The sequence below is a fragment of the Lepisosteus platostomus genome, chromosome 17 (assembly GCF_059453375.1).
Source record: "Lepisosteus platostomus isolate fLepPlt1 chromosome 17, fLepPlt1.hap1, whole genome shotgun sequence".
NCBI lineage: Eukaryota > Metazoa > Chordata > Actinopteri > Semionotiformes > Lepisosteidae > Lepisosteus > Lepisosteus platostomus.
Genome location: NC_142627.1, coordinates 18391442 through 18406629, shown reverse-complemented (window position 1 = coordinate 18406629; position 15188 = coordinate 18391442). Strand labels below are relative to the sequence as shown.

Sequence of the window (15188 nt, the reverse complement as noted above, 5' to 3'; positions counted from 1 at the left end):
AAGAACAGCCAATAAAAAAACAAGAACAATGCATCGTCATAAGGGAAGGAGTTACTGATCTGGTCAAACACGGTAGAGTATGTAGGCGGGACAGAGGCGTCATCAACAATAAATGATTGACATATAGTTGGACCAAAGGAATTTACCCTATTTGACAACAGCCTGCCCTATCAGAGAAGAGTGGAGAATAGGTTTAATTACGTCATGACTGGCATTCACATTTACCAATGAACACTCGAATATACGAAAGACTATAGCCAATGGGCAACGAGAATGACGGAACGCAACCCTCCCCTCGACGGGGACAGCAGAGCCTGTAGAGAACAGCTCTTCAATGGAGGAAAGAACGTCATCTGCTTCTAGCATTTAATTCAACTTAGTTGTTTGACGTCTGTTTATTTTTGTTTGGTTTCGTGCTCCCGCGTCTTTTACTTATGAATTAATTAGACTGCAGTGGCTGACCGATCGAGCGTTTCAAAATGTTTAAAACTCCACACAACCAGAGCAGAGAACCGTTGAAAAAGGAATTACTCGTGTGAAATTGAATCTTGATTGCATTAGGAAAAAAAAACAACAACAGCAAGAAAAGCCCATACGTAAAATTACATTAAAACTAAGCGGCAGCCTGGAGTTTGTTTTTGGAAGTGTATCTACTCTGTTCCCGAGAACGTAAGTATTGTTTTTTTTTATGTGGGTATTGTTAATAATTTTCAGCCAAAAGCGATTTCAGTGATATTTAATTTGCAGGCTAATAACTGAAAACGGTCTTGCCCCCGTTTTAGCCTCAAACATGCGCGTTATTCGTGTTTGAAAGAGGGGCCAGTCTGCGGTTATTTGTATCATTGTTCTTCCTGCTCGTTTTCAAGTGGTGAACTCACAAGATCAGCACACACGCCACAGACAAACAAGTCGGACCTGGCGCGGTAATACCAGGTTTGTTATGTAATCTTCTATATTACTGACGCGGAGGCTTTTGTGTTTACAACCTCAGTTGAAAGGTTATCTGTCGGAATGAGCAGTGCCGTGAAGACGGCACACCACTGACCCGCACTCGGTTCTTGACTCTCTGTTTGCGATGGGGTGGCGCTATATTTGGGTCGAGCGGGGTGCTGGTGTATGTCTGTATATGTTAGCGTTGCAAAAACGTCACACCACAACAACACACTGGCCGAGTCCAAATCTTTCTCACCGTTTCGAGCCTCAGCCCCCCTCTCCCGCTCTCTATATTTAAACCACTCAAGGCTTAAGCTTCCTAGATGAGCTGAAGTCTTCCATTTGCTCATATTTATTTGTTTAATTGACTGGCAGCTTTGGTCGTGGCTTGAAAATAAATCACTGCTTTAGTGAATAAAAAGCAAGGCCGCGACAGTCTTTAAGGTTGGGTTGATTCAAGATTGTATCAGGTTTCTCTTTCATGTTTTTAATATTATTTTATACCAGCTGATGGGTGTGCTTTAGGAGGCGTGTTAAAGGTGGCGGGCCTACCGATTAAATTAAAAGGCAGATTTGTATGGCTTTCATTCAAGTGGTACAGTAGATTATATATATATACTGTATATGTCAGTGTCTTGAACGTAACAAGAAAAATTCCAGTCTTTACCACACTCAAATCTAGTGTAAATAGTATTGTTTTACTGAGAATTTACTAGGTACGTTATTTGGAGATGACTTTTGAAGTGTATGCGTTTAGATTCTGTGTGTTTTGAAGGACATATTTCTTCATTGTCCAATCAGATCAACCACAATGCTTTATCTATATCATAGTAAGTGGATTAAATAGTATAATATGAGCACGTTTTTTGGTTTGTGAAGTCCAAGAAACAGGCACATATTGCATTTCCTTCAAGAGATATTTGTATTTTGGATACCAAACACTTGTCAAATCTAACACCTTATTTAGATTTTAGATTTTTTTTTCTGGAACAACAACAGTATACCATTGTATAATTTTCTTTTTGATGATTGGATATTATTCTTAATATATTCCCGAAGGTTTTAATATGTTTACTATGAAAATTGTGATCCGAGCTACTGCAACAGATATTAGGGCCTGTAGTGCTTTTATCCTCCATTCTCTTCTCATTCTCTTCATTAAGTTTAATTTATTAAAATTGCTAGTGTATGGTCTTCAGTATTTGTTGTACTCATAATTTTAATAATTACGTCAGGACATGATAGACAGCAGAAAAAGAATGATCGTTATCACACCAGTTTTCATTTGCTGCGTTTTCTGTCCTCTTAGTAATTCACAGTGTTTTTGTTTGGCTCTCTATTTTGCACATTGATGATGGCTTGCTAATGAAGTGCATCTTTAGGGGCTTTTCCCAAACACACCACAAGAGAAACTGAAAGTTCCTGCTGTCATTTCCTTTTTCTTTCTTGGTGTGAATACTAGAATCAAAGGTGCTCTCGGCCAGTGGTCCCTAATTCTGGTCCCGAAGGAACACTGTCCCTTCTGGCTTTTTCTCCAGCCATTTTCTTTTTGGAACATATTCGCAATTTTCTTAAAGCTCTTAAAAGTTCAGATTTGATTTGTAATGGGTAGCGATCATGCGCCAGTTTTTTGTTTTTGCATTTCAGAATAGTCTTCATTTAGGCATCTAAAGATATTAAGGAAAAAAAATGTTCATGGTGGGAGTGTCTGATGGTGTCATCCCCACCTGTGTCTGTTCATCCTTAGTCCATTAATAAAAGCTGTTTAGTCACAAATAACGGCAAGCATGTCGAGGAGATGCGGCGCCAAGTTCTGTACGCAGGCGTTGCTGGGAACGGTACCCTTGAAGTAGGGTATTTTTATCACTCGGGGTTGACCAAAAAACAGGCTCAATCAGTTTGAACAGGCACGCAGATCAGTTAAGTCATCTACACGCAGAGAAGATGGAGAGCTCAGCTGGGGAGAAAGCCGTCCGACCTTGTTCCTCCAGGGCCAGGACTGAGAACCTCAGCTCTCAGCAGTGGCAGTGACTGTAGGCAGGCATCTTTGGCCACCAAAAATAGGAAGCGGGCTTTCTCCTGGTGGTCTTGACTTGTAGTTGTTCAGTTGTTTGAGAGAACATTGATGATTGGTGATTGAAAGTGGCAGCTTAAAAGAAGAGACGAGACCACGTGTGGGAACGAAAATAACTAGTAAAGGAGGGGTGTGGCTGAAATCAGATGAGACAGTTGATCTTTAAATAGATGTCATGTATCTACTTTCAACTGATTAATAAAATGCCCTTTAATTTTGACGTTTATTGTTTAGTCCTACTAAACACTAAGTTTAGAGGTAAGGAGAGAGGTTGGGGGTAAAAGGATTCTTGAGGGTCTGGGCAGTTATGTTCTCTTCAGGGTGGAGCGTGGCCTGCTGTGTTCTTGCTGCCACACTGGGCTTGTGGTGTTGCTGTGGGATGGATGTGGGATGGATGTTCAGCTGTGCCCTTTGGAGTGAAAACAGAAGGAGTTCAGAAGGATGGTGGAACAAGTGAGAAAGCTGTGGTTCATACCCCTGGTCTTGGAGATCCACACACCCAGATTCTCAGTTACATCATTGAATCTTTAATTGGCATAATGGCGTGTATTTGAACTCTTTATTTTCAGTTTCCTAATGGTGTACCATTTCACTTGCATTTCATGGGACATCTTGAGCATTTGAGTTGATAATTCACTTGTAGAGGATCCAATCAAGTACTTTCATTTAGGGTTCCATTAACATAAAGAGAGGGTTTCCAATCTTGGTCATACTCACAGAGTTCCTGGTTTTCACTGCTTCTGAGCTCTTTCCTTAAATCAGGGGTTCCATCCCAAATCCCAGTCCTAGAGGACCACACACCGGCTGGTTTTCATTCCACCCCACCTTAAATGTTTAGTCAAAGCCTTAACCGATTTGCAATTGGGATTTTACCTATGTATTGCGATCATTAAAAAGTAATATCAAACAAATTTAAGAGATGAAAACAGTGCTATTAATTCTATTACAAATACATTAAATCAGTACTACAGTTGTGCACCTGAGAGCAGAAACCAGCAGATGTCTGGGCCTCTGGGACCAGGATTGGGAGCCCCTGACTTAAATGAATCTTTTAATTCAACCTCTGAGTTGCTTGGTTAGAACCTTTACTTTACAAGGCAGCCTCCTGCATGTTTAGGAGCTGGAAACAGAGTTCAGATTAAAAGTATTATTGGGTCTTTTAGGGGTAATTATTTGAATGGTCAGAAGGTGGAACAAAAAACAGCAGGTGTGTGTGTCTCTAGGGATTCCCATTCCTGCTCCTGGTATAAAAGGATTACGTGTATTTTCTTTTTTTAAATGAAAAGCAAAAAAACCCCAAATAAATTGAAGTTGGTCATGCCATTCTGTGAGAAGTATGTGAGATTGTGTAGTACCTCTGATCATAATGTTAGATTCAGAGCTGTCTTGAAGATCAGACAGGGTATAACGAAGTAATGATAATCAGAAATGTTGAATATTGTTAATGTAGTAGTTTTAGAAGCTAGGTGTAACCTTTTACTTCATTAAGATCCTTTGTATGTATTATAGCGAGAGAATGATTGATGCATATCTCTTTTAGTCATGAATGGAGTTGGTACTTAATTTTATAAGGCCATACAGTTCTTTGTTGGCATAGAGTTTTAACTGAGATGCACTGTGGTGATAGAAACTAAAAGACTTGTCTGTAACAATGCTCTACCTACTCTGGATGTCAACTACTACATGGCAGAAAAAGATTCTGGCTTTATTATTTGCTAACTAATTTTATTACAAACACAGCTATGTCTGCTTATGTAACTCATCTTATCCTTTAAAGTTGTAGCTTTGTTGTTTATGGGAAACCTGAGAAATTTTTATGCACTGCGGTCATAAAGCATAATGCATTATACTGATTTATATAGCCACATCTTTACTGTCCACTAAAGGCCTTTCTGTGTTGGTTGACAAAAATAAAACTTAGTTTCATATACACAAGGCTTTTTAAACAGTAGCTGTGATGAAGTTTGAAAATATTGTTATAGCCATAAACATTACATAAGGCCTTTATGCATTACTGAAGGACACATGCTACAAAGATTACGTGGAGTTTCTGTTGTCAATTACAGAGGTAAGGATTGTGTCCCCAGTGTCAACTGAAATGGACTGAATTTCCCATTTTCCCATTTCATAGTTTCTTCAAATGTGCCATCTTGGTTGAAAATGCACCAGGAAATAGCAAAAACAGACCTTTTGTCTTCAGTGATACACAACATGATATAAAATAAGACTTACACACAAATTCTGTATTCGGGCCCGGGACGTGTTGAGAGACGAGTGGCTTGAAGGCGGGTGGGTGGGCGCAGCCTGCCTGCACTTCCTCATTCTCTCCTGTGTGCTGTGTGGTCACAGGGCTCGTCGCTATGAGCTGAGACTTGAAAGGCACGTCTTTGGCTTTTACAAAATAAGTCAATTCTGAATTTCAGAACAAAATCTATCTGTTTGTTTCCTGTTTGTGGCTGTAATAGGACTTTTTCTTTTCACCCAATATGTCCTTGAGTGGGTCGGGCCTTTTCTTCTCTGATGCTCCATTAACACTTGAGATCCTGGCTGTTGTTGAAACAGCGGGTGTACTGTGACTGTGGTAAATGCTTCCCAAATGATTCTGCAATGACCATGGGTAGTTCGCCTCAAATCCAATTTTGGCTTTACCAGAATGTAACCCTGGCCTTTGAGAGATTATGAAGAGTGCTCTGTATGTACAAAAACATCAAATACAAAATATTTTTGTTTTATTGCCAATGTGTGCTTTATCCTGCTTTGTAATTCTTGGTTTTCCATTTCTGAGTTGATTGCAGTTTTCTGAGGGATTCATTTGCTGATTTTTGATTTATTTGCAGTTATTTAGTTTATACGCTCTTCTGCTGTGCTATTAAGACACATGCGTGTAAAAGGAGTTATGAACTGAGAATTGTATTTGGGCACAAAGTGTTTATTTAGTTGATAACAACCAGTTTTTTCTAAGATCTAAATGTCTTTTTCAGTGTTCAGGTTAATGAGTTTGACTTAGTATTGGATGATTTGTACAGCAGACTGTGCATTGAATTCAACATAGAAGGCATTTGTCCTTTAGGCTCCATAACACTGAATGTGTAAGACAGCATCATCCTTATTGCATGAATGTTCATTAATTCTGTTTTACACTATGTTGTCTTTACTTTTTCTGTTTAAATGTTTGCTATTTTGAAATCTAGAACAGTGCTGATACTTATTTTAGGTTTATCTAGTCACATCTAAATTTGTAACAAGCTGTTTGCTGCTGTGACTGTTGTGTCTTTTTTGACAAATATGTAGAATGTTTTCTTAGTGTATGGATAACATCAGGGTACAGGATATGTATGATTAATTTCATATCTTGGTGTTATTTTTCTGTATTTGCAAGCAGAAAAATTAAATTCTAGTTAGAGGATGAATTATATAATATATTTTACTATAGAGTGAAATACTGTATGTCTGCACTAAACTCATTGATTGGTTTGGAAACCCCATTAAATGATTTTCTGTATGTAGTACATGAACTTCAACTTCTGCCTTTCTGATATATGAACTGGTCCAGTTTGCTTTCCATTTGTGATCTGTTGTCCCTTTTGCTAGATTTACTTCACTAGAGATAGGAATCCACATCCACATATTGAACGCAAGTTTAGGTAGATTATAAAAATCTCCTGTGTTAGTGAACCGGCTGAGATGATATAATATGTATGCGCTGAAGGCGGCTGTGCGGTCATTTGTTAACATTCTTAAAAGCTCAAGGAGCATGGTGAGCTTGGCATTGAGTGTGTACTCTCCAGAGTTAGATAAGGGCAGGACAAACTTTTGCTTCTTTACAGAACAACAAATGAATCATTCATTTAATTCTTTTAATTAAAGATTTCTACATTTCACATATTGGCTGGTTCTAGAGTTTCTTCTTTCAGAGTCTGGAATATTTACCTTTCCTTAATTTGTATAAACATTTGGATTATTGTTTTTCAATGTTCCACCCCTACTTGGAGTAAATGGCAAGAACAATTCAATTGAAGTTTGGCTTTTCAGTCTAGTTTCAACTGGATCACTTGGATTTGGGAGACTAACATCAAGTTGAATCCTGTGGATCCCCTGGCATTATGGAATGGTGCCTTTTACTTTCCTTTAAAAACAGACAGAGTAATCAGTCGGGAATAGATACATTTGGGAGACTGTGGCTGGTTGCTCTTATGGGGCGGAGTGGTGGCTCTGTGGCTAAGGATCTGCGCCTGTGGCTGGAAGGTTGCCGGTTCGAATCCCGCAGCCAGCAGAGGAATCCTACTCAGTTGGGCTCCTGAGCGAGGCCCTTAACCCCAACTGCTCCAGGGACGCTGTACAATGGCAGACCCTGCGCTCTGACCCCAGGCTCTCTCCCTATCTGTGTGTCTCATGGAGAGTAAGCTGGGGTATGCGAAAAGATAATTCCTAATGCAAGAAATTGTAAAGGGTTAATAAAGTAATGTTGTTGTTATTATTATTATTATTGTCATCACACATCCTTCTGTGGAGGTCACTGAACCAGGTAGACTTGTCTTATTTTACCCTGGCTGAGAGCCCCAACTTGTCTCATTTGATCCCAAATCCAAGTCTGAATCTTCCTAAAGGAGACAAACCAGACCTACTGGTAGCAGATCTAGCTAGTGTGTATCAAGATATGCTTACACTCCTCTTGTTACACTCATGGTTGGTGTGTTTGTCAATATTAACAGAAGCTTCAGTTTTTCTGAATGGTCTGTTAACAGGAAAACATGAGCCCCATCAAGTAAATGAATTGGAATTACCTGGTCATATTTGTTCAAAACGAGGTGTAAAATGGTTTCTCTGCCCTTCTGAAGTAATGAAGGTCATACTGTCCACTGTACAGTTCTGCATCTCGGGGCCATGTTTTCTATGTCTCCTAACATTATGAACAGCTGTACTCTGAGAGCATGATGAAATGGGTCCAATTTAACATTTCTGCAGAGCTCTTAAGTTGTTAATGTTTAAAAAAGGAATGGCTAGCCTTCTGCATTGTAGCCCTGTACAAATGGTCCTCAAGCCTCAAGCCATGTACTCGACCATGTGCAGGTAATTATATAAAAAGCTACAAGTCCCTGGGAGACCATTTTTATGCAAGAGCCTCAGACTATGCAAGAAGATTGAAAAAAATCTGAATCTGTACCTTTACAAGTTAAAAAGTTCACTTTTATGTAATGTCAGCTTTGTTTTGTTCAAATAAAAAAAGTGTTTATTGCAAAAAAAAAATTAAGGATTGATTAAAATGTTTTAGAAATTCCTCAAAAGGGTATGGTACTTTCTTCTTCTATCTAATACGTTGTGTTGCTAGAATATGTGGATCATGCTTTTCATGCATTTGACAGTTTCATTGTCATTGACTTCAAAGATATCTGAAAGCTTTATAATATTAATTGCAGTAAGCATCAAGTACATACTGCTTTGTGTATCGACTAATGTGGTTTATCCTTGATAAGAAAGCATTGTTTGTGATCTGCACTAGCAGAATCTTGCTCATTTGAAACAATGTCAAATTTCTAATGTTTCTCTTTTAGTAATATCTTGGTGCTAGTGGATTGTCTGGTTTTAAAGTTAGCTCGTCTCTAAATCTAGTTTGAAGTTAAACTAAAAGACTGAAATTCATACGGAAACATTTCCAGACATTTCTGTATTTATGATAAAAACCAGCATTAAAATGGTTTAGGTTTGCTATTAAAATTGAACAGATACTGTTTTAAAGAAGTTCTGAATTTCAGTTATTTAATTTTCTTTACTTCATCACTAGTTAATATTTGGAATGTAAATGACTTACTGAATGGCAATAACTATTTTACATATTTCACTTGTGACCTTTACAGCAATATTAAAACTGTAGCAAACCACAAAGACTGTTTGCTGAAGTGTTCTTGTCAGATGATTACATTGTATGAGAAGTTTGTTTTTCTTCACAGTTGTGGTAAACTGTTCACATGTAAATGTTTAATCTGGGAAAAGGCCACATTGAAAGTGTAGCAAGCAAAGAAGTGTTTAAATGCGAAGTTTAAGATCATTGGCATTTAAAACGCATTTCTGCAAAGGTCTGTGTAACCTCTAAATGTATTTCTTGGTTTTTGCAACGCACTCATTTACAAAATTGGGATTAAGATTACATTCTAAGAATGCAGTTAGCTTTTTTAGCTAAAGGTCAGTACACTTGCATGAACCTAGACCTGAATCTCTCTCTAGAGCAAAGAAGGTTCTTCTGTAACTGGAAGCCTTTATAACAATATTATAGATTATATGGAATCTTCAGTCAATGTTCATTAAAGTACTAGAGGAACAGAAAAAGACAGCAGTTCTCATTTTGTTATGCTCTCCCTATCCAAAGCTAAATCAATTTAACTTTGAGCTTGGATATTTTTATTGCTGAACTAATTAGCAGGCTTTTTGCAACCATTTGTGATGTGGTTAAGGGAGAATGGTGTAACAGGCCTTTAAAATCTTCTTGTATCTGAATCATTGGTCAGACTCTTTGAAAAAAGCAGTTAGCATCTGTAAGAACAGGAAGAGATAACTTGTGGGTTAACAGCTATTTTTCTTGCTTAATGAACAGAATGGTGGAGCAGGATGGATTTCAGTTCCTAGTCTCTCAGGAGTCAACAATATAGAATGGTTGATTCCGAGTGCCATTCTTGGACAAGAAACTATTAAATGTATTTTGTGTTTTTTTTGTGCTGTTTTGTAAGTAATTCAATTAGATTTAAAAAAGAATCAGGTTTTTGATAAACATTTCTCTTCTGTCTTTAATTTTATAGCTTTGATCATTGCTGCTTATTTTTCTATGCTTTAGAAGGTCTAGAGATAAGTCTAGTATTAAAACTGATTTTCCTAAAGCAGGCCAGCTCAACTCGTGTGCCTCAAGAATCAGTTTATGCAGCATCGATCACTGGGACTTGCTGGACATCTGTGAGGTCTGCAGTGCTGTCAGTGAGAGCTGTGTCACTCCAGGTAAAGCTGACACCCTCGTAAGCATTGTGAAATAAATAATGGCAAATGGCATCTACAAGGCCCTCACCCACTCCCACCTCTTCCACACTGGCACATGGGTTATAAAACAACTGAGTTAACAATTAATAGCTTCAAACGATAGATATGAAAGAAAAAGATTGAGGTTTCCAAATTTTAAAAAGGATGAAATGATGTCCTGAAATAACTGAATGATCCATCATCTTTTCTACCTTGGTTATCATACTTTTAGGACAATCCCTTTAACTGACCTCCTTACGTTTAATGCTTTAGAACTGGAGCCTTGTCATAACAGTTGAGAGCTTTTCAGTTGCTTTCTTTCTAGTACTTCTGACCTTCATAGCCCTTTTTTCAAGCCACGGTCTAGGACGAGGGCATTTTGGCTTGCAGTTTGAATAAACAGTTCACACTCTGTCATGTGATGTAGCCTTGGCAGGACAACTCCTAGTTTCCTGGACACTGGCGGCTACAGTTTAGACCAGTCTTATTAATATTTGTCCCTACAGCTATCAAAAGCAAGCAGTCTGAACTTTTATGCTTCTGTTATGTACTTTATCTAATCTGTTTTATATGAGTACTCAGCCTTGTTGTTGTCAGGGTAGGTTGTTCTTGCCTCCTTGGGCAATAGTAATCCTATGCCCACCTTGGAATGGAAGTCCTGTGCAGAAATATAGTGATGACAAGCTCAGCCATGGCTGTCTGTGTCAAGAGTCTTGGTCAAGAGTGAAACAGCCTGAGTTTTTTTGTTTTTCTGCATTAGACTACCTTCTGGCAGGCAGAAAAAATACTTTTCGTCAACAAAGTGGCCATCCATTGTGCGTTCACAGTGAAGCATGCTAGAAAATGCGTGTTTGACAAAAAACTAAATCAGGACTGCACTTTGCCTTTCTAGGGATTGTAGCAATAAAGCACATTACTTGTTTTGGCAGTCACAGCTTAACATGTGCAATGTACACAAAACCACTGAGGCGGGTTGATTGCTGAACAAGGCTGAGTCACCCCTAAACCCCAGACCTGTTGGGGCTGGAGCTACATGTGTGTATTTAGCTGGCATACTGCAAACCCTTGTCTGGCTTGAACTTCCCTGTCATTGGAATGTTGCAGATATCCCCACGGAATTTTGTTAATCCTTTTAGGTGCTTCTTTTCCTTGGCAGGATACCAGGCCTGGACCCTTCCAGTACAAGAGAGACCACTATATAGGACAGTTATAGATGCGTGTTGCTTAACAGTCAGCATTTTTGGACTTGTTTTAGACTCTACACTCTTCTGTATGTTCTGCATCTGCTCTTCATTCAAAGAAATGAAATCTAGCTTGTGCCTTTTCAGTGTCTGCCTTTGCTCTTGAGGGTTGTCTCATAGGAATAACACTAGATTGCCCTTTTACAGTTTCTGATGCTTGACCAGCAGCACGGATATCTATCAGAGGCCTACTTTTTATTTATTTAACTCCCATCTGCGTCCATATGCTCAATATGCATTCTGTCAGGGAGAGGTAAAGCTATTGCTGAAGACTCTAAATATAGGAAATACAGCTCAGCAGGATATTGTTTTCACTGTGCTTGTTGCATCAGCTGCCACTGTCCACTGCATCAACATTATGATTTAAGGTTTACGGTATAAGCAGTCCTAGAAATCAGTTCCAAGGCTGGGTGAAAACTGAGACCCATACATTGCACTTTGTTTTCAGAAATTATTCTTATGGATATATCTAGCTGACGTTTTGATGTAATCAAATGCAAAAATTGTATCGGCATGGTCAGGTGTTTTCTCTTGTCCTAAAACCTGTGTAAAAAGCCCCATTTTGCTCTTTTTTGTTTTGTCTGATGTTCCTTTTTCATATGTTATTTCATCATTATTGTGTTCAGTTCACGTGCTGGTCAAATTCTAAACCATTGTCAAAAACCTTTCTAGGCAAACATTATTTTTCTCACTTTCTGGTACTTCAAGCCTAATACCGAAGGACAGAAGAACGGCTTCAAATAAGAGGAAACTGTTCAAACCGTCGTGAAAATCAGACGTTCCTCGCCACAAAACAAATATACAGCAATTACCTGAAATTGTCAGTATTTTAAGCGCAGGCGAAGAAGAAGACCTGGTGGTGAGAGTGAAACACTTCTCAAAGGGCACTAAGTGTAAATTTCTTATATGTCTTCTACTGGCAAGGAGGAAGCGATCTCTTGTAGCTCAATGTCTCCCAGCCTCTTACAGCAATCCCTTTACTGACTGCCTGAACTGTAGAGTTAACAGCCCCTCAATAACAGTCTGCCTGGGGTAGTTGTGTCCAAATGCCCGAGTATTCGTAGTTACTAATTTCAAGCAGACAAAATGTGCAAGGTGCTTTAAGTGAAGAACAAATGAAAAACAAATCCACTTCTGTGGCAAAACCACAGTGATTGATGGGGAGGTGGGCTCGTTTCATTTCCTAGGTCAGTAGGACTTGGAGGATTGGCTAGGGAAGCATTATGTGCAGCAAAGAGCAAGATGGTGTCCTTGCAGCAAAATAAAGCATAGAAATACTTTGACAGGATAAACCAAAGCACTATACAGTGCAGTCTCTGTAGAAGCAATAGTTTAACGCTTATTGACTTTAAACATAAGGATCTGTTACTTGCATGACAATTTTAAAAGTGGAAAATGCAAATAAGGACTTTTTCACTACTAGCTGTTGTTCTGCTCTTGCTGATGAATGATTTACAAAATAAAGCACGTTCTCAAAAACATAGGATGCAAAAGGTGGCACTTTTTTGGTCTTTTGGAATGAAGATAGTTATCTGATTTAAGTTCTGCAATGGTGAAAACTTAAAAATTCATGTTTTTTTGTAATGGTCTGTTAGTTAAGATAAAAATGCAGTATTATGTGCATCTTGTACACATGTACTATTAGAAGATGGATTGCTTCTAATATATTTAAGAGCTTATATTATTACTGATTAGATATTTGATTATTTGACATTTTAATTTTAAATACCTAATCTGAAATTCCTAGTCAGGCTAAGTTATTAGAAACCAAAAAACATTAACATTCTGCCAAAGCTAAAAAAAAAAAGAATTTTACTCTTAAAATATTACCAGGAAGCATGTTTTTAAATGCTTTAAACCCTTCCAGGAGTGTAGCATTTCTTGTAGGTCATGGACATTCAAGGGCAGAAATGCAGGGTAGTCAAATCTAAGCACGTGACTAGGTGGTTTGGTCCAGTTCTCCAGACTCGAGGTTGGTAAATTTGAGTTAGTGGATTTCAAAAACAATACCTTATCCCTCAGATTGGTACCCTAGAAATGTACATTACAGCTGACTGCTGTAATGCTCAGTGATTTTTGTACAGAGTTATTTTTTAATCAGCTGTATGTGATGAGCCTTTTTGAAGCATCAGAATGAGAAAGTTCTTGTAAAATTCTGAACGGGATCTCTCTGGTGCAGTAGCTGCCTAATATAGTGCTACACATGCCTTGCCTGCTGCTATTTTACAAATACGCATAGGAGTTAATTTTTCTGTCTTACATCCTTAGGACTGGCATGCTGTGTCCTTAAACAAAGATCCAGTGGGAAATCTCTATAGTTCACTTGGACAATGTCTGACTTGGGTTAAATTAGTGCTACTCAATGCCCCTGCGTTATCAGTCCCCTCCAGTCAATCTTCGTGTATGTGTTGATTGCTGATAAGGTTGTTTCTGGGTGTGGACAGTCGCACCAAATTGGGATTTTACATTAAGGTGCTTTGCACTGCTTCAGAAACTGTTGATTTGAATAAGTTAAATTACAATCCTGTGACTGACCCCGCTATTAGAAACCCTCCAAGGATGAGTCACATTAGAATTTGATACGGTATCATAAATGTTTTCAAGAGTCAAGATGGAATCCAGGGTCTGAGACCAGATTTTATCCAGCATCTTTTGGGAACAGAATATTGTGACGGTCACAGTCGGGTAGGTTCTGGTGTATGCAGTAGTTGAAGCCTGTTTTGCGAAGGATTGTGCATTACTGTTGTAGCAGTTCTTTTGAATAAAAGGGAATGAAGGCTTTTTTAACACTGGTTACAGGTTAACATTTGTTTCTGTGTGTGGTATTGAACTTTTCTCTGTGGTTTGTTCCCCTAGTATGTTTTAGTATGGCAGTCTGGTTTTGATTGGATTTTACTACACTGGGTTTTCAGTTGGTTCTGATAGTTGGATCAGGGTCGTGACTTTGTATCAGAGTTTCTGCCTTACTCTCTGTCATGAATGCTTGTTTGTGTAGATGACACTGGTGATATTTCCTGTACCATCATATGTACAGTGAAATTCTTACTGTTAAAACAGCAATTAAGCTTTTTCATTGCTTTAGTGAGACCCAACAGTCAAAGTGTATATATCATAGAAACATTTAGCTTAAGTAAGAGCAGAATTTCTTGTGACAATATTCACAGTGTGTGCTAGTCCAAGCAGGGATGAATTGAATGTTTTGGATGAAGGACAGCTGGGTGATCTTTGTCTCTGAGGGTCTCCTGCCACTGTTCATCACCCTTCATCTTGCACTTACTAAATACATCTAGAAAATGTCTGTCTTAGTCCGTAGCTTTCTTATATTGTATAATATCTAGAATAAAATAAATAAACATAATGAAGCTACTGTGAAAAAATTAAAACAAAATTCAAATAAATCTTTGAATATAACCATTGATTTAAAGTAATAGAAACCAAAGAGTAAACCTCAACAATCAATAAATGATTATACAAAACCATCTACGATAAAAAAAAAAAATCAACCAAGTACCTAAATAAGGAAAAAATGATTTGTAATGTTACTAACGAGACTGGCAATTAAAAGGCTCACTGAGAGTAAAAGAACTAAAAATAACCATGCAGCTCAGTTGCATCTCTGAGCACATGACTCCTGCATTTTCCACACTGTTCAGTAGCCAGCCCTGCCAGCAGTCCTCCCTTCTCTATGGCTTGATATTGAAACATTCAGTTTAAAAACGACCTTTTGTACAACTGTATAAACATCTCCCATGAATATGTATGTGTTATTATTGTTATAGGAGAGTGGATTTGGAATGTATGACCCCCTATATTATTTTATATTTTATATTATTTTTTTCAGGAAAGCATTGGCAATGTAAGTCAGTAACTACCTGCATACAATGTGATTAACTGGTTCATAAGGGCTTGCTCACTTTGCGTTTTGTTTTCAGGCTCTT

General features: G+C 38.2%; 1 protein-coding gene across 3 annotated transcripts in view; it reads left to right on the top strand.

The window, feature by feature from the left end:
- Positions 1-287: 287 nt before the first annotated feature.
- Positions 288-15188, top strand: part of ppm1ba (protein phosphatase, Mg2+/Mn2+ dependent, 1Ba) — a 53370-nt gene continuing 38469 nt past the window's right edge. For 2 of the 3 annotated variants that reach the window (XM_088610078.1, XM_088610076.1), the window contains exon 1: positions 288-669. The gene's annotated coding sequence lies outside the window, so the exon portion shown is untranslated. The remainder of the gene's footprint in view (positions 670-15188) is intronic. The other variant, XM_088610079.1, reaches the window with a different exon arrangement.